Below are 19,843 nucleotides of genomic sequence, written 5' to 3'. Positions count from 1 at the left end.
CATTGTGCTAGAAGTTCCAGCTAGAGCAATCAGGCAGGACAAAGAAATAAAAGGTGTTCTAGTTTGCTAGCTGCTGGAATGCAATATACCAGAAACGAATGGCTTTTAAAAAGGGGAATTTAATGAGTTGCCAGTTTACAGTTCTAAGGCCGAGAAAATGTCCAATTAAAACAAGTCTATAGAAATGTCCAATCAAAGGCATCCAGGGAAAGATACCTTGGTTCAAGAAAGCCAGTGAAGTTCAGGGTTTCTCTCTCAAGTGGAAGGGCACATGGTGAACATGGTCAAGGCTTCTCTCTCAGCTGGAAGGGCACGTAGCAAACACGGCATCATCTGCTAGCTTTCTCTCCTGGCTTCCTATTTCATGAAGCTCCCCAGGAGGTGTCTTCCTTCTTCATCTCCAAAGGTCGCTGGCTGGTGGACTCTGCTTTGTAGTGTTGCTCTCTCTGAATCTCTCTGAATCTCTCATTCTCCAAAATGTTTCCTCTTTTATAGGACTTCAGAAACTAATCAAGACCCACTCAAATGGGTGGAGACATGTCATCCCTTAATCCAGTTTAACAACCATTCTTGACTAAATCACATCAACCAGGGAGATGATTTCATTACAGTTTCAAATATACAGTATTGAATAGAGATTATTCTACCTTTATGAAATGGGATTTATATTAAAACATGGCTTTTCTTAGGGGGCATACTTCCTTCCAAACCAGCACAAAAGGCATCCAAATTGGATCTCATTATTTGCAGATGATATGATACTATACTTGGAAGAGCCTGAGAAATCTAGCAAAGTTACTTGAGCTAATAAATTCAGCAAAGTGGCGGGATATAAAATTAATGTGCAAAAACCGATAACATTTCTATACACAAGCAATGACCTAGCTGAGGAGTCAGTTAAGAAAAAAATTCCATTCAAAATAGTAACTAAAAGAATCAAATACTGAGAATGAACTTAACTAGGGCCGTAATGGACTTGTTCACAGAAAAACTGCATAATATTGCTAAAAGAAATCAAAAGAAATCTAAATAGGTAGAAAGACATTCCCTGCTCAGGGAGAGGAATGCTAAGTATAGGTAAGAGGTCAGTTCTCCCTAAATTGATCTACAGATTCAACACAGTACCAATAAAAATTGCAACAACCTACTTTGAAGATTTGGAAAAGCTTTCTACCAAATTCATCTGGAAGGGAAAGAGATCTCGAATAGCTAAAAGCATCCTTAAAAAGAAGAATGAAGTGGGAGGATTAACACTCCCTGACTTTAATACGTATTATAAAGCCACAGTGGTCAAAACATCATGGTACTGGCACAAAGATAGAAGAAGCATTGACCAATGGAATCGAATCAAGAGTGCAGAAATAGACCACCAAATCTATGGTCAGCTGATTTTTGACAAGGCCCCCAAATCCTCTGAACTGGGACAAAATAGCCTTTTCAATGATTGGGCATGGAAGAACTGGATATCAATAGCCAAGAGAATAAAAGAGGACCCCTGTCTTACATCCTACGCAAAAATTAACTCAAAGTGGATCAAACATCTGAATATTAGAACTAGCACCATGAAGCTTTTAGAAGAAAATGTAGGGAAACATCTTCAAGACCTACTAATAGGAGGTAGCTTCCTAAACATTACACCCAAAGTACAAGCAACAAAAGAAAAAATAGATAAATGGGAACTCCTCAAAAGCAAATGCTTCTGCACTTCAGAAGACTTTGTCAAAAAGGTGAAGAGGCAGGCAACTCAATGGGAGAAAATATTTGGAAATCACATATCAGACAAAGGTTTGATTTCCTGTATATACAAAGAAATCATACAACTCAGTAACAGAAGAACAAACAATCCAATTATAAAATGGGCTAAAGATATTGTAGTAGTTAGATTCAGTTGTCAACTTGGCCAGGTGAAGGGGCCTAGTTCTATTGCTGTGGACATGAGCCAATCACATGTGAACCTCATCTGTTGCTGATTACATCTGCAGTTGGCTAGGAGGTGTGCCTGCTGCAATGAATTATGTTTAATTTAATTGACTGGCACTTAAATGAGAGAACTCAATGTAGCACAGCCCAAGAAGCTCAGCATACCTCATACCAGCACTTGCAGCTCATCCCAGGCCTTTAGAGATGCAGAAAGGAATTTCCCTGGGAAAAGTTGTTGGAACCCAGAGGCCTAGAGAGAAGGCCAGTAGAGATCACCCTGTGCCTTCCTGCATAAGAAAGAACCTCAGTTGAAAGTTAGCTGCCTTTCCTCTGAAGAACTAATGAAATAAATCCCCTTTTATTAAAAGCCAATCCATCTCTTAAGATGATTCCTTTCAATTCTTCCATTGGTATCTTCTCAGAGGCTAAGTAAAAAGAACTCACATTTACGCTCCCTATTGTTTTGTTTTTTGGTAACCCAAACATTGATCATTAAATACACTTGTATTACTTTTTAATCCACTGTTAAAAGAAAAAAAAAGACATGGTCTTTTAAGTCAGCTATCTGTAAAAATTATGAGTGTTAAACAAATTGTTTAATGAAGTAAATGAGATTTTGGAATAAAGTGAGAATGGAAGGGAGAGGGGATATTATAAAGCAATTTCCTGTTTTTAAAATAATACCTGTCTAATCATAGTGTTCAGTCAAGGCATTATGGTTTTTTAATCCTGAAATTTAAGGAGCCCCTTGGATATTTTCTTTTATTCGTGTGTAGTATGGGTATAATATAAAGTGTTCACACACAATTGTCATGTTAATAATGTAAACCGTAAGTCTGAATAGATCAAGACTTTTTTTTTATGTATTTGCCACTGAAGTTCAATAAAGCAGCTTGTTTTAAGGGGGAAAAAAGGCCAATCCATCTCTGGTGTGTTGCATTCCAGCAGCTAGCAGACTAGAACAGATATGAATAGGCATTTTTCTGAAGAGCAAATACAGATGGCTCAAAAGCACATGAAGAGATGCTCATTTTCATTGGCTATAAGGGAAATGCAGATCAAGACTACAATGTGATACTACCTCACACCTATAAGAATAGCTGCTGTTAAACTAACAGAAAACTATAAATGTTGGAGAGGATGTGGAGAAACTGGGACACTTATGCACTGCTGGTGGGAATGTATAATGGTGCAGCCACTATTGAAGACTGTTTGGTGGTTCCTTAAGAAACTAAATATCGAGTTGCCGTATGACCCAGCAATAGTTCTACTTGGTATATACCCAGAAGAGCTGAAAGCAGCAACATAAACAGACATTTGCACACTGATGTTCATAGCAGCATTATTCACAATCACCAAAAGATGGAAACAAACCAAATGCCCATCAACAGACGAGTGGATCAACAAAATGTGGTATACACATACAATGGAATATTATGCAGCAGTAAGGCAAAATGACGTCCAGAAGCACATGACAAGATGAACCTTGAGGACATAATGCTGAGTGAAATTAGCCAGACACAAAAGGATAGATACTGCATGATTCCACCTTTATGACCAGCATAAAGGTATAGTCAGAAGCTTATAATGCAAAATATACAAAAGATACATAGAAGCTAGAGATGGGTGAACCATTCACTAGTGAGGTTGAACTCTAATGTAAGGGAATAGATAGGAGTGAAGGTGGTTCTCTAGTGGGCCTATAAGTAATATTACCCTATTGAAGATGAACAAGATTGAAAAGGTTGTATAGACCTACCTGTCTCAATGATTAACAATAGAAATATGAATTATTTCTCCTAAGAATTACTTCAAAGATATGCTTCTTGTACAAAGAGTGTTTAAACCAAGCTATAGTGGGGAAACTGCTATTGCCTGCTACAAGCTGTGTTCAAAAGGAAACCATCAGCATTACCACCACAACAGCAGAGGTAAATAATAGGGAGTGGGACAAGAGTTGAGAGGAGGTTTAGATTTCCTATTTGGTGAGAACATGTGGGACATTTGGTGAGACAAAATAAGCCAGAAACAAAAGAACAAGCATGGTATGGTCAGCTTTAAAAAATGCTTATAAGAAAACAGGGGCCTAGATTGTAAACTTTTAGAGCAGACATATTAAGTACAGGGTGGTGACTATTATTTCTGGATTTTGAGAGGCTGTTTTATATATATATAACCCAATATTTAGAGAAAAGAACAAAGCCAAACAGGTTGGGATTAAAGTAATTTAGAACATGGGGTAAGGATGACAGTATCTATATTTTAGAGCTACACATACTCTTTGAGACCAGTGGAAGAAAGGTTTATTTGGTCTGGGCCTGAAATTTTCTGTAGTGCATAATCCAATTCAACCTATCTGTACATCTCATTTGAACAGTTGAAACTCAGGGAGCACAGAATAAGAAAGAGGTCCTTAAATCTTGTAGAGATTATTGTAATGCCTCGATACATCCTAGAGTATATTAAGCAGATAATCAAAAGTATTGGCAAAGTCCCATGAGGGAGGGGAGAAAGACTATGGAACTATTAAACGTTACCATCAGAGAATCCCCTGATACTGTGTCAAACTTTAGGAATACCCAAACAATAAACCATGCCCTCACAATAGTTTTCAGAGCACTCTTTAACAAGTAGTTACAGGACAGATCCAAGAGTTTGTCATGGGCTACCAGATGATCCTCTCAGATTTTTCCTTCTAGCTGCTCCGAAATATAGCAAGCTAGAGGGCTTAAATATTATTTTATCATCACAACTTTTTCCCCTTCTTTTGTTGTGAAAATAACATATATACAAAAGAGCTATAATTTTCAAAGCACAGCACAACAATTAGTTGTAGAACATATTTCAGACTTTGACTTGTGTTACAGTTTCACAATTTTAGGTTTTTACTTTTAGCTGCTTTAAAATACTGGAGACTAAAGGAGATATCAATTTAATGATTCAGCATTCATTTTCATTTGTTAAGTCCTATCTTCTATGTATAATTCCACCATCACCCTTGATCTTTCCATACCTTTCTTTGGGGTTGTTTGGGTTATGGCAATACTAAATTTTTTATACCAGAAATGGAATGGCTTTTTAAAAAGGGAATTTAATAAGTTGCTAGTTTACAGTTCTAAGGCCGAGAAAATGTCCCAATTAAAACAAGTCTACAGAAATCCAATCTAAGGCATCCAGGGAAAGATACCTTGGTTCAAGAAGGCCAATGAAGCTCAGGGTTTCTCTCTGAAGTGAGTAAGTACATGGCAAACATGGTCAGGGTTACTCCCTCATCTGGAAAGGCATGTAGTGAACATGGCGGCATCTGCAAGCTTTCTTTCCTGGCTTCCTGCTTCATGAAGCTCCGCGGGAGCCATTTTCCTTCTTCATCACCAAGGTTGCTAGCTGGTGGACTCTCTGCTTCTCGTGGCTATGTTGTTCTGCTCTCTCAGAATCTCTCTTTCTCCAAAATGTTTCCTCTTTTATAGGAATCCAATAAACTAATCAAGAACCACCCGAATAGGTGGAGACATATCTGCACCTAATCCAGTTTAACAACCGCTCTTGATTGAATCACATCTCCAGGGAGATGATCTAATTACAGTTTCAAACATAATTTGCTGAATAGGGATTAGAAGAAATGACTGCCTTTACAAAATGGTATTAGGATTAAGATATCAAGGCATTTTTCCCTGGATGCCTTAGATTGGACATTTCTATAGACTTGTTTTAATTGGGACATTTCTTCAGCCTTAGAACTGTAGACTATCAACTTATTAAGTTCCCCTTTTTAAAAGCCATTCTGTTTCTGGAATATTTCATTCCAGCAGCTAGCAAACTAGAACAGGGTGGTATAAGTGCAAGAGTTACTAAGAGTTACTTCTGGAGGACCTCTGTTGTGGCTCAGATGTGGCCTCAGTCTCTCTAAGCCCAACTCTGCAAGTGAAATTATTGCATTCCCCCCCTATGTGGGGCACTACATTAGGGGTGAAAGTCTCCCTGGCGACATGGGACATGACTCCCAGGGATGAATCCAAACCTGACACCGTGGAATCAACAATTCCAGAAACTACAACCTCCAGATGGGTCCAGATGGGTCCCTGGTCCAGATAAGTCCTGAAACCTAGCCAGCCTCTCCAGAACATCAGATAGTTCCATCTCCCTACCCCATATTAGTGACAGACCATTCCAATAGCAAAAATTTAGAATTGCCATAACCAAGAAAACCCCAAAGAGGGGTATGGAAAGATCAAAGATAATGGTGCATCATTATGCATTATATAGATATCCCTTTTTAGTTGATCGTGTATTGGAGTGGCTAGAAGGAAGTACCTGAAATTGTTGAACTGTGTTCCAGTAGCAGTTTTTTGTTTTGTTTTTGTTGTTGTTGTTGTTTTTGCATGGGCATTTACCGGGAATCCAACCTGGGTCTCCAACATGGCAGGCTAGGCTAGAACTCTGCCATGGCCCACCCCAGTTGCCTTGATTCTTGAAGAGGTCTATATAACAATGTTACTGTGTGACTGTGAAACCTTGTGTCTGATGCTCCTTTTATCCAGGGTTTGGACAGATAAATAAAAATAGCAAATAAGGATAAAAAATAAATAAATAATAAGGGTTGATAAAGGGTAAAAACTGGGTAGATTGAAATGCTTTGGGTCAGTGAGAGGGTGGGGTAAGGAGTATTGGATGTATGAATTGTTTTCTTTTTCTGCAGTGATATAAATGTTCTAAAAATGATCATGGTGAAGATTACACATATGTGATGATACTGTGAATCATTGATTGTATAATATGGTTGAACTGTACATGTGTGGATATTTCTCAATTAAAAAAAAAAAAGAAATACCCAGAGACATTTTGAAGACAGCCATTGGAACAAGAACCAGCAGACATTGCCATGTGCTAGAAACCCCAGATGCCAATAGCCTTTCATCAAAGAAGGAGGCTTACTCTTGATGCCTTAATTTGGACATTTTCCTGGCCTTAGAACTATAAATTTAGAACTAAAAAATCCGCATTATAAAAGCCAGTCTATTTCTGGTATAATGCATTCTGGAAGTTGAAGTAAACTGACATGATGAATATAATGCACTTTGTCAAGCAGCCATGAAAACTCTCCACAAAATCAAATGAAATTTCTCCAATGACTCAATTGAATATTCCTAATTTTTAACGTGAGGCACTTTCAGACTTTTCATTTCAATTTCAGGTTGAGTTGGAATTTGTTAAATCATAGGAAAATGCAGTAATTTTATATATTCATGCCAGTTTAGGAATTCCAGATCCATTCCTTTATGGATTAAAAATTTACTAAAGATGATGATTATGGCTTTATAAAGGTATTTCAGAATTTATAATTTATTTTAACTTTGATATATTCCAATTTTGCCCTTACATTTGTGTCCTTCACACACAAATATATACTGCTATTATTCTCCCATTTATCAGAAATCCAAGAATTCAGTATGTGAGGTATAGCTGTTCCCTGGATATTTTCTGACTTTTCATTTTTTTGCACAATATTTTACTCCTCATAAAACATTTCTCTGGCAAATTCCAGGCCAAGATGGTGACCTAGCAATGTGCGTGTTTTAGTTCGTCCTCCAGAACAACTACTAAATAACCAGAAAAAGTACAGAACAGCTCCTGGGGCCACCTCAGTGACAGGACACACAGAGTACCCCAGTCTGGACCAGGTGGACCAGCTGCAAGCGCCCCCAGAACTGTGAATTCCCCAAGCCATGGTGGTTGGTGCCCCTCCCCCACAGGCTGCTACCCAGAGGGGAAAGGAAAGAGACTTTACCAGCAGCAGGGGCTGAGCCCAAGCAAAGGCCATTTGTGGAATTAATTAACAAATTCTGACTACTAAAAACAGGCCTCCCACTCAGGTGAACCTGGTCAAAGTGGAGGTCATTCATTTTTGCCCTGGCTCCAAGGGGGCAGAGTTGATGAAAAAAGAAAAAACAAAAAGAAACAGGTTTTGTGGCTGTGTTTCTACAAAGGCTTGACTGTCTTTGGATACAGTGGCAGGGCTTCTCAGGATGCAACCACCCCAGGCATAGGCAGAAACAAGCTCATTTGAAGCCTTCTCTGGAGCCTGTACCTTCCCCAGGGAGGGCCCTCAAGGAATTCAGTCACCAGGGTTTGGTAATTTGAAGCCATTGAAACTAGCCAACAACCTCTCCTCTGTCTCCACCATGCCCCCAGCCAAAGTTAAAGATACCACACCATCTTATGCTGGTGGGACCTGCAGGCAGACAAGCACCACATACTGGGCAGGATAAGAAAAACAGACCCCAGAGACTTCACAGGAAAGTCAACCTTCTGGGTCTCACCCTCAGGGGAAACCAATTCAGGTGACTCTTTCCTTCTGACAGGAGGCCACTTTGGTCTGGGAAAATCCAGCTGGGGTCAATAATACCTAAGCAGACTCTCCTAAGGTGGGGGTGGGGGGGTGGGGGGGAAGGCAGGATATGGGCAGGGCAAGAAACAAGAAAACAAGAAATGAAAAATTCTTCTCTGTTAAACAAAACCCAAGCTAGAGGTCCAGATAAAGCTGAACTGAATGTCAAAGAACAGATAGACAACAAATTCATCCAGTAAGAAAACCCTAGGTAAAAGAAGTGAAAGCAATCTCCAGAATACTAATTAAGGTAATTAAATGCCTAGATGCCAGCAAAAAATAACAAATCACACTAGGAAAATTGAAGATATGGCCCAGTCAAAGGAACAACCCAACAATTCAAATGAGATGCAGGAGCTGAAACAATTCATTCAGAATATACGAACAGACATGGAAAACCTCATCAAAAACCAAATCAATGGGGGTCAAGATGGCAGCTGAACAATGTGTGCATTTTAGTTCGTCCTACAGAACAACTACTAAATAAACAGAAACAGTACAGAACAGCTTCTGGGGCCACATCAGTGACCAGACACACAGCTTACCCCAGTCTGGACCAGCTGAACCGGCTACGAGTACCCACAGTACCATGATTTCACCAAGCCGTGGTGGCTAGAGCCACTCTCCCACAGACTGCTTCCCAGAGGGGAAAGGAAAGGAACTTTACCAGCAGCAGGGACTGAGCACAATCAAACACTAATGTGGAATTAATTAACAAATTCTGACTACTAAAAATAGGCCCCCAGCTTAGGTGAACCTGGTCAAAGCGGAGGTTGCTCATTTTTACCCTAGCACCAAGGGGCAGGGCTGATGGAAAAAGGTGGGGGGGAGAAGGAAACAGAGGTTTTTGTGGCTGTGTTTCTACAAAGGATTGTCTGCCTTTGGATATAGTGGTAGGACTTCTCAGGCTGCAACTGCTCAGGCATAGGCAGAAGTGAGCTCATCTGGGGGCTTGTCTGGAGCCTGTGCCTTCCCCAGGGGAGGGGTGAAGCTCAACTCAGGTGGAATCCCTCCTTCAAGGAATTCAGACACCAGGGCTTGGTGATTTGAAGCCATTGAAACAAGCCTACAACCTCTCCTCTGTCTCCACCACACCCCCAGCAGGGAGAGTCCACCAAAGTTAAAGGTACCACATCATCTTACACTGGTGGGACCTGCAGACAGACAAGCACCACATCCTGGGCAGGATAAGAAAAACAGAGCACAGAGACTTCACAGGAAAGTCTTTCAACCTGCTGGGTCTCACCCTCAGGGAAAACCAACACAGGTGACTCTTTCCTCCTGATAGGAGGCCAGTTTGGTCTGGGGAAATCTGGCTGGGGTCTATAACATCTAAGTAGACTAATATCTAATATCTTACCTTAAGGGGTAAGGGGGGGGGGGGGAAGCACCATGCAAGCAGGGCAAGAAACAAGAAAACAAGAACTGAAAAATTCTCCCTTGTTAAACAAAACTTAAGCTAGAGGTCCAGATAAAGCTGAACTGAATGTCAAAGAACAGATAGAAAATAAATTCATCCAGTAAGAAAACCATAGGTAAAAGAAGTGAAAGCAACCTCCAGAATAAACTAATTAAGGTAATTAAATGCCTAGACACCAGCAAAAAAATAACAAATCACACTAGGAAAATTGAAGATATAGCCCAGACAAAAGAACAACCCAATTCAAATGAGATACAGGAGCTAAAACGATTAATTCAGAATATACGGACAGATATGGAAAACCTCATCAAAAACCAAATCAGTAAATTGAGAGGGAATATAAAGAAGATAAGGAATGAAAACAAAGAAAAAATGGAAAGTCTGAAAAAAAAATCACAGAACTTATGGGAATGAAAGGCAAGGTAGAACAGATGAAAAAAATGGAAACCTACAATGGTAGATTTCGAGAGACAGAACATAGGATTAGTGAACTGGAGGACAGAACATCTGAAATCCGGCAAGAAAAAGAAAATATAGGGGAAAAAATGGAAAAATATGAGCAGGGACTCAGGGAATTGAAGGACAATATGAAGCGCATGAATATATGTGTTGTGGGTGTCCCAGAAGGAGAAGAGAAGGGAAAAGGAAGAGAAAAACTAATGGAGGAAATTATCACGGAAAATTTCCCAACTCTTATGAAAGACTTAAAATTACAGATCCAAGAAGTGCAGCATACCCCAAAGAGAATAGATCCAAATAGACATACTCCAAGACATTTACTAATCAGAATGTCAGATGTCAAAGAGAAAGAGAGGATCTTGAAAGCAGCAAGAGAAAAGCAATCCATCACATACAAGGGAAACCCAATAAGACTATGTGCAGATCTCTCAGCAGAAACCATAGAGGCGAGAAGACAGTGGGATGATATATTTAAATCATTAAAAGAGAAAAACTGCCAACCAAGGATTCTGTATCCAGTAGAATTGTCCTTCAAAAATGAGGGAGAAATTAGAACATTTTCAGACAAAAAATCACTGAGAGAATTTCTGACCAAGAGACCAGCTCTACAAGAAAAACTAAAGGGAACACTAGAGACAGATATGGAGACAGAAGAGAGAGGCATGGAGAAGAGTGTAGAAAGGAAGACTATGAGTAAAGGTAACAAGAAGGAAAATTAGATATGACATATAAAATCCAGAAGGCAAAACAGTAGAGGAAAGTACTACCCATGCAGTAATAACACTGAATGTTAATGGATTAAACTCTCCAATCAAAAGACATAGTCTGGCAGAATGGATTAAAAAACACAACCAATCTATATGCTGTCTCTACTCAAAGGACATGAGGGCAAGGACAAATGGACATTTACACACCAATGTTCATAGCAGCATTATTTACAATAACCAAGGGATGGAAGTAGCCAAAATGTCCATCAACCGACAGTTGGATAAACAAACTGTGGCATTTACACAAGGTGGAATATTATGCAGCTGTAAGACAGAATAAAGTTATGAAGTATGTAACAACATGAATGGACCTTAAGGACATTATGCTGAGTGTGATTAGCCAGAAACAAAAGGACAAATACTGTATGGTCTCACTGACATGAACTGACATTAGTGAATAAACATGGAATATTTCGTTGGTAACACAGACCATCAGGAGGTAGAAAGAGGGTAAGATATTGGGTAATTGGAGCTGAAGGGATACAGACTATGCAACAGGACTGAATATAAAACTCAGAAATGGACAACACAATATTACCTAACTGTAATACAATTATGCTAAAACACTGTATGAAGCTGCATATGAGAATGATAGAGGGAAGAGGGCTGGGGCGTATATGAATCACAAAGAAAGATAGATGATAAAGATTGAGATGGTATAATCTAGGAATGCTTAGACTGTATAATGATAGTGATTAAATGTACAAATTTAAAGAATGTTTTTGCATGAGGAAGAAAAAAAGAATGTCATTACTGCAGTGTGCTGAAAATAGAAGGTAATTAATATTTTAAAATTTCAACTAATGTGTGAGACTAAAGCAAAAAAATATTTATTTGGTACAAATCTATACTTTGACTAGTGCATCTCTTAATATAACTTATGTAGATAGTTGATTGAACACCTTAAGTACATGGAACTTTGTATAGGACATGAGATTTTTTTGGTTTGTCCAGGTGATGCCCCGATGAATCCCAGAGTGATCTGATTAGTGAGAGGGAAAGTATTTGCAAAGTCCCCTTGGGGGAATGGTGAGAACGGGGGAAAACTCAACTTCCCCAAGTTGAATTCTTGATATTCTCACAAGCAGTGTGGGCAACCAAAGCTATAGGCTGAGCTCCCAATCTTGGGGGTTGTTCATATGAAACTTAACCCCACAGGGGATAGGTCAAGCCTACTTAAAATTAGGTCTAAGAGTCACCTCCAAAAGAAACTCTTCTGTTGTTCAGATGTGGCCTCTCTCTCCAGGCAGCACAACAAGCAAACTCACTACCCTCCCCCTGTCTATATGGGACATGACTCCCAGGGGTGTGGATCTTCCTGGCAACATGGGACAGAAATCCCAGAATGAGCTGAGATTCAGCATCAAAGGATTGAGAAAAACTCTAGAATGAGCTGAGATCCAGCATCAAGGGATTGAGAAAACCTTCTTGACCAAAAGGGGGAAGAGTGAAATGAGACGAAGTGTCAATGGCTGAGAGATTCCAAATAGAGTTGAGAGGTTATCCTGGAGGTTATTCTTATGCATCAAATAGATATCATCTTGTTATACAAGATGTAATGGAGAGGCTGGAGGGAACTGCCTGAAAATGTAGAGCTGTGTTCCAGTAGCCATGTTTCTTGATGATGATTGTATAATGATACAGCTTTCACAATGTGACTGTGTGATTGTGAAAACCTTGTGTCTGATGCTCCTTTTATCTACCTTGCAACAGACGAGGAGAACATATCGAATAAAAATAAATAATAGGGGGAACAAATGTTAAAATAAATTAGTTTGAAATGCTAGTGTTCAATGAAAGAGAGGGGCAAGAGGTATGGCGTGTATAATTTTTTTTTTCTGTTTTTGTTTTATTTTTCTGTTGACTTTTTATTTCTTTTTCTGAATTGATGCAAATGTTCGAAGAAATGATCATGATGATGAATATGCAAATATGTGATGATATTGTGAATTACTGATTGTATATGTAGAACGGAATGAGTCTATGTTAAGGATATTTGTGTTTCTCTCTTGTAATATATATTTTTTTAATTAAAAAAAAATATTTCTCTGGCAATTAAGGGCCACTAAGTTTTTCTTCCTGATCAATTTAGAGAAAATCATTTAACAGAATAGATAAGGCATTCAAGATATATCATGAAATCACTACTACTCTAAGGAAAAAATGGCTATTTATGTTATTATCATCACAGAAATATCTCCGGTTAAATTTCTCAGGTCAAATGACTCATTCACTCTTCTCGACAGCTGTTTCATACTTCTACCTCTCTTCTCAAACTTCAGACCATTCCTTCCTATCCTCTCACTGAAACAACAAACTTTCCTTCCTACATTTTAGAAGAAATGGAAGCCCCATCTTCTCAATACAAAGCATTAACCTACCTTCCTTCCTGTTGTTACACCTGTTTAATGTTAATTCCTCCTTTCCTGATTTAGATTCCATTCCCTCCCTCCTTCCATTATCAATTATCCTTTTTCCTTATTGTATATTCAGACTCTCTCACAATTATATTTCTCATTGAGTTTTTTCATTTTAATATTTTTATTGAAAAAACTTAACATACAAACATGGAAACATTCTTGACATACAAACATCCCATGCATGGTGTACAATCAATGGCTCTCAATATCATCACATAGTTGTATATTCACCACCATGATCATTTTTTTGAACATTTATATCACTCCAGTAGAAGAAAGAAAAAACTCATGTATACTATACCTCTTATCCCTCCTTCTCATTGTCCACTAGAATTTCAACCTACTTAATTTATTTTAATCTTTCTTCCCCCATTATTTGTTTCTTACTGAGTTTTAAACATATCCAAGGCATTCCCAATTTTTTTAAATGTCACTCAATCCCACATCCCTCTCCAACAATCATCTTCTCTTTCTCCTCCTATTTATGGATATCTTTTTGAAATCGTGATTTGTACTTGCTGTGTAGCTGCTGTATTTGCCCCCTCCATATTTATCTCCCCCTCTTCCTCACAAAGACTTATTCAGTTTGGAGTAGTAAGGTGTCCAGCTAAAGAGCTGTTTCCTATCCTCCTTTGCAGCCTTAGGCCAGTGACATGTGAGCTGAGATTAGCTGGAGATTTACAGAAATCTTCAGTGACACACAGCTCTGGCCAGTGACATGTGAGCTGAGATTAGCTGGAGATTTACAGGAAAGTTTTGCTTTCCTGACCTTTCACCATAACATTTCTTCCTTCTTTCTACTTGAAACACAGACTTGGGGTTCAAGAGTAAGCAGCAGTCTTGCTGAGATCATGATGATAAAAAGCCACATACTGAGGATAACCCAGAAGGAAGACAGAAGGATTCTCGGGCATTGAAGTCATCATAAAGCCATTGTACCAGCCTGAACTGCCACCTGTCATTCTTGTTAGGTGAGAAAAATAATCCTTGTTAAGCTATTGTCATCAGCTTCCTTTACATATAGCCAAATGCAATTCCTAATTGATAAACTGACTGCCTGTATTTCCTCACCTGCCAATCACTCTCAAACTGCTCCTTTTTGGATTCTGGCCCATTGTTCCACTGTGCTCACCAAGGACATGCATGCTGTGAAACCCAAGGGGGCATTTTTCGGTTCCCTATTACTGAACATCTCAGTAGCATTTGACTCTGTTGTCCACATTCTCCTTCTTGAAACAGTCTCTTCCCATGGCTTCCATGAACAGTGTTCCCTAGATTCGCTCCTTCAATTCTAGCTGTTCCCTTTCCGTCTCCTTCAGGGGTTCATCTTCCTCTTCTAGCCACACTAACTATCTTTCAGCTTCTAGGATATGCCATGACCTTAGCCACATGCTTTACCTCTGACCGGGCTTCTTGACCTCTTTAGAAGGACAAATTCCTTTATAATATGCACCTTATATAACTCTTAGCACAGATACAACTTTACTTTTTTTAGCATGACTCTTTGATTAAGTTGCTTCTTCCCCATGTCTGTAAGCCCATGAAGGCAGGGACCATGTCTATTTTTGCTCATCACTGTCTCCTCAGAACCCAATATATAATATGTGCTCCAAAATACTTGTTGAATAAGTAAATAGGTGATGTATAATTATATAGTGATTTATGTGCTTACCTTTTAATTGTCTTCTTCCACTTAACTGTGTGCTCCATGATCCATGATAGCGGAATCACATCTTTTTTGTTCACTACTGTAGATGCTGTACCTAACATATAGCACATGGCACATAGCAGGAAATATAATAAATTATTAAGAGAATAAATTAACAGGCAGAGTTCCAAGGAATATATTCCAATAGTTCTACCCCTCGTCTGTCAATATTTGGGAATTTTTTACTCTGTTTTGATAAAGATTTTGGTTACAGTAGAGCATCAAATCCCTTTATTGTCTGTAGAGAAGAATGTCTGGGAAAATATTACCTGCCAACTTGTTCTCCTCACAGTATGTTATGTCAAAATAGCCTCTCTATGAAGATGTCAAATCCATACATTTCCCCCATACTTCACCTACCATCACATAATTCCCCTGGACTAAATTGGACCAAACCTTTTCTTAAGCCTAATTTATTAAACTGTGTATAAACTTACATGGTTCAGAGTTTTGGTTGCATCTTAAGGACAAGGACCATATTTGTTTATGCTATTCCAAGAAAGCAAGACACATATGGGTGCATAAGTAGTTTTAATTTTGTTATGGCAGAGTATTATTTCCATTCTGCATTTGGCAATCCACAAAGTATGTAGTTTAGTTAAGGAAAAAAAGTATTTTTAAACTGGCAACAAATCTATGTTTTAAAATTACCTAACTGAAAATATTTGGTTAAAAAAAATCTGCCCATGATCTTTTTAAGTTCTCCCCCCACCTCTCTGCCTGATGAATTTTTGGCCATTGAAGTACCTAAGATGCTCAATGAAGTTGGCAAGAGCGGCTTCCCTTTCATTTAAGCATTTGTGACAGCCCTGAGAATGCCCTGTGCCGTGCAGCCAGCTTATCTGCATACTGCTCCTCCTCCAAGGCCAGGCTCCTGTCTTTCCACCTCAACAAGCCTGTTCAGACGCCCTTGCCCATTCACAGCATGTATCTCAACTTATTATAATGTTTACATAAACACGTGTGTACCAGGCCTTTCTCCCCAACCTTCCTGAGAAGGGTGGACCTTATATCTTCAACATTGCATCCTCAGAGCCTATGACAAAGTCTTGTATACATAATGTTTTATTGATGATGATGCTTATTTTCTTTTTGGCTGTAAGATTTACCAAGCGCTTACTATGTGATGATAATGGGTTAAGCTCAGTGCTATTACGGTTTCCTTTTCACAGATAAGAGTTAGAGTAACTGTCACAAATCCCATAGTAGTGTACTGTGGACCCAGGATTCAAAACCCGGCTTGCCACAGCCCAAACCTGTGCTCATAACCACCAGGCTACTGCCCCTCATGAACATTCCTAAGTACCAAACTGCAACCTGGCTGCATTTGTTCTTGATTAACTTTGAAGGCACCAGTGACTGGCTTTGTTCATAACCAGTCAGGGTCATTTCAAATGGTTGCCAAATGAAAGTGTAAGTGTGCAAATAACTAACAAAGAGTCCATTTTTGGAAACAGCAGGAAGGGGTGATATGTAAAGGCCCACTTTTACAATTGGGTATCCATTTAAAGACATAGCTCAGGGCTATAATAAGCCACTACACTAAGATTGCAGGAGCATTAAAAAGCAAATTGCCTTATAAATTTTTTAGGGAACTGTAAGTGACATCCTATCATCTCTAGGGGAATCTTTCCCTGAAGCTCTGAGCATCTTGGTGACCTGGATGAATAAGTTAGCCTCCTTCCTTCTCGTCTCTCCATTTTCTGCCCCAGAGGGTCAAAAGGAAACCATCTCATTTTAAGATTTAAGCTTTGTTCGCTGTAGTTTCTGGCTAGTTAAAATGAAAGCAAGAAAAGCCATTTCATGTTGGCATGATGGTAGAAAGCATTAAACCACATTCCAGCTTAATTATAGAAGATTAGCCTAGGCTATTTTTAAGTGTTAATCTCTTCATTTAACTAATAAGATCAATTAATACCCTTCCTGTCAAGAAAAAAAAAAAACATGCTTTAAAAAAGTCTTAGGGTGGGCCGCGGTGGCTCAGCGGGCAAAGTGCTTGCCTGCTATGCCGGAGGACCTCGGTTCGATTCCCGGCCCCAGCCCATGTAACAAAAACGGAAAAACAAAATACAATAAAGCAAGAAAATGTTTGGAAATGTTTCCCTTTCTTCCTTCCTTCCTTCCTTCTATCCTTCCTTCCTTCTCTCTGTCTTTCCTTTAAAAAAAAAAAAAAAAAAAGTCTTAACACATTGCTGTTTTAACCAGCTTTATCCTTTCGTATTTTGACTGAAAGGCACTATGTCATGAACCACTGAGTTTCCCCAAAAGCTCAAGAGAATCTGATAGTTGGGGAAAGTATCCAGGGTACAATAACCCAATGACTTGAACCTGTAACAAAATGGAGATTTTTCCAAATTAGGCATCTAGAGAAGCAGCAGATAAGAACAACTGGCAACTGAAGATATTTTTTTTTATTCTGTGGGTTAGGAACATGCTGGCAGAAGATTTAACTAACTAAATTTACTTGCAGTTTCTCCGAAGGGAGTGATCATATTGCATCAGGATCTCTTTTCATAACATACTACTTTGTAAGCAAGTTCCTTGGACCTTGAAAAATATTTGAATTGTAAACCTCAGTATAAGTATACAAAAATGCCATTATGTCCATTTCCAAGCACTCCAACCACAGAAAATATATATATATATATATTTGAACTTAACCATTCACTGAGAAAGGTTACTCTAATAATATTCGTGACTTCTTAGAACATATAATCTTCATTTTGAAGGATTTAAAGCCCTGAGGAGGTGTTTATCCAAAATTAGCATCCACTAACAACACGTTGGGATATCCTGTTTTGGCAGCATCTATAGCCAGATCTGGTTACTGTTAATAAATCTAATGTAGCAGCCGCTGACCTCAGAAAGACAGGTGTCCTCTCAGACAGCAGATCCGCAATTGACATTCTGGGCAATAAGAAATGTGCTTGATTAAATTTCTTGGAGGCCTAGCCTGCTTGCTCAAATATCTGGCCATCAGAGTGGCCCCTTCACAAAGAATTAATGGAGTTTTCATCTCTTCCTCCAAATAACATATCCTTTAATGAATTAGGCATTATATTTTGCCAAAGAAATTCTTGCATGGCTGAATTCATCAATTTTATTTCTCGATTAATCCAATATTAATTGAATCCTTGCTATGTGCCAAGCACTTGGCAGGCCCACAGAAATAGAAAGAAAATGAATGACAAGGAATCCCTTTCTTCAATAAATTCAGCTTAGTAGCCTAATAATTTATTACAGAACCCAGAGTATGTCTTCTATCTGTATCATATCTATCCAGCCAATCTTCAAAGCCCATTTCAAGACTCACCTCCTTAGTCAAACATTTAAGAAAACTTCACTGGTTCTCCCATTCTGTGTATCTAACTAAGTCTTATATCTCCATGAAGATGATAACTCATCCTGAAGTAAAGAATACTCCCTTGGGCCTCTCTTAAAAAATCCCCATAAAGACCTAGCATAAAATTCTGTTCTTTGTAGATGCTTGATATGAACCTTTACTGACGGATTGATTACTCCTTTAAAAATGAAGACCGATTTATTTATTTATTCATTTTTATTTTTAGAAATAAAGGCAGCAGCTTTCATTTAGGTAAAGCAATCTTGGCAAATGTGACTTGGATTTCTTGGAGGGATTCTTAAGCCTCCTTTCTAAGGTATGGGTTTTATATGTGCTCTCTGTGCAGGATGGTAGGAGGTTCTATTCCCTCAGATACCGAAGTGACTTTAAAAAAAAGAAAATCTGTGATAACATAAATATGAAACAAAAATTCCCTACTTAGCCACTCATGTACAGTTCAGTGATACGAATTACATTCACAATATTGAACCACCATCCATTAACAAAACTTATCTCTTTCCTCAATCAGAAAAACTGTACCCATTTAAACAATAGCTCCCTATCCCCTATCCCTACTCAGCCCCTGGCAACTTCTAACTTACTTTTGGTCTCTATGAATTTGTTTATTCTAGGTATTTCATATAAGTTAAATCATATAATACGTGTCCTTTTATCTCTGGCTTATTTCACTCAGTATAATGCCTTCAAGTTTCATCCACATTGTAATATGTGTTAGAATTTCATTCCTTTTAAATGAAAATAAAATGAATAATATTCCATTGTATGTACATATCACATTTTGTTTATTCATTAATCTGTTGATGGCATGTGGGTTGCATTCATCTTTTGACTATTGTAAATAATGCTGCTAGGAACACTGGCATAAAAAATATCTGTTTCAATTCAACTTCCCCAAGTAGAGAATTCTTTCTTTTTTTAATTTTTATTAATAAAACCAATCAACATACAATATGAACATTCTTTTTTCTCATCACATAGTTGTATATTCATCACTATGATCATTTCTTAGAACATTTGCATCAATTCAGAAAAAGATAAAAAGAAAACAGAAAAAAATTCATATGTATAAATTTACTCATCTACCTTATGGACAGATAAGTAAAACATATGGATTAAAAATAAATAAATAATAGGGGGAACAAATGTTAAAATAAATTTAGTAGATTGAAATGCTAGTGATCAATGAAAGGAAGGGACAACGGATATGGTATATATGAATTTTTTTCTGTTTTCTTTTTATTTATTTTTCTGAATTGATGCAAGTGTTCTAAGAAATGATCATGATGATGAATATACAACTATGTGATTAAAAAATGTTCATATTGTATATTGATTGGTTTTATTAATAAAAAAATTTTTAATAAAAAATATGTATCTGTTTCAGTCCCTGTTTTCAATTC

The 19,843-nt window shown here is 38.2% G+C and overlaps 1 long non-coding RNA gene across 4 annotated transcripts in view; it reads left to right on the top strand.

Moving 5' to 3' along the window:
• LOC143660877 (uncharacterized) overlaps positions 1 to 19,843 on the top strand; it is a 127,869-nt gene that overhangs the window by 63,275 nt on the left and 44,751 nt on the right. For 3 of the 4 annotated variants that reach the window (XR_013164292.1, XR_013164293.1, XR_013164291.1), the window contains exon 4: positions 14,184 to 14,342. This is a non-coding gene — a long non-coding RNA (uncharacterized LOC143660877). Of the gene's footprint in view, positions 1 to 14,183; positions 14,343 to 18,648; positions 19,121 to 19,843 lie in introns of those variants that run through there. The other variant, XR_013164294.1, reaches the window with a different exon arrangement.

The sequence above is a fragment of the Tamandua tetradactyla genome, chromosome 17 (assembly GCF_023851605.1).
Source record: "Tamandua tetradactyla isolate mTamTet1 chromosome 17, mTamTet1.pri, whole genome shotgun sequence".
In the NCBI taxonomy this organism is placed as follows: domain Eukaryota; kingdom Metazoa; phylum Chordata; class Mammalia; order Pilosa; family Myrmecophagidae; genus Tamandua; species Tamandua tetradactyla.
This window is presented reverse-complemented; position numbering and strand designations above follow the sequence as displayed.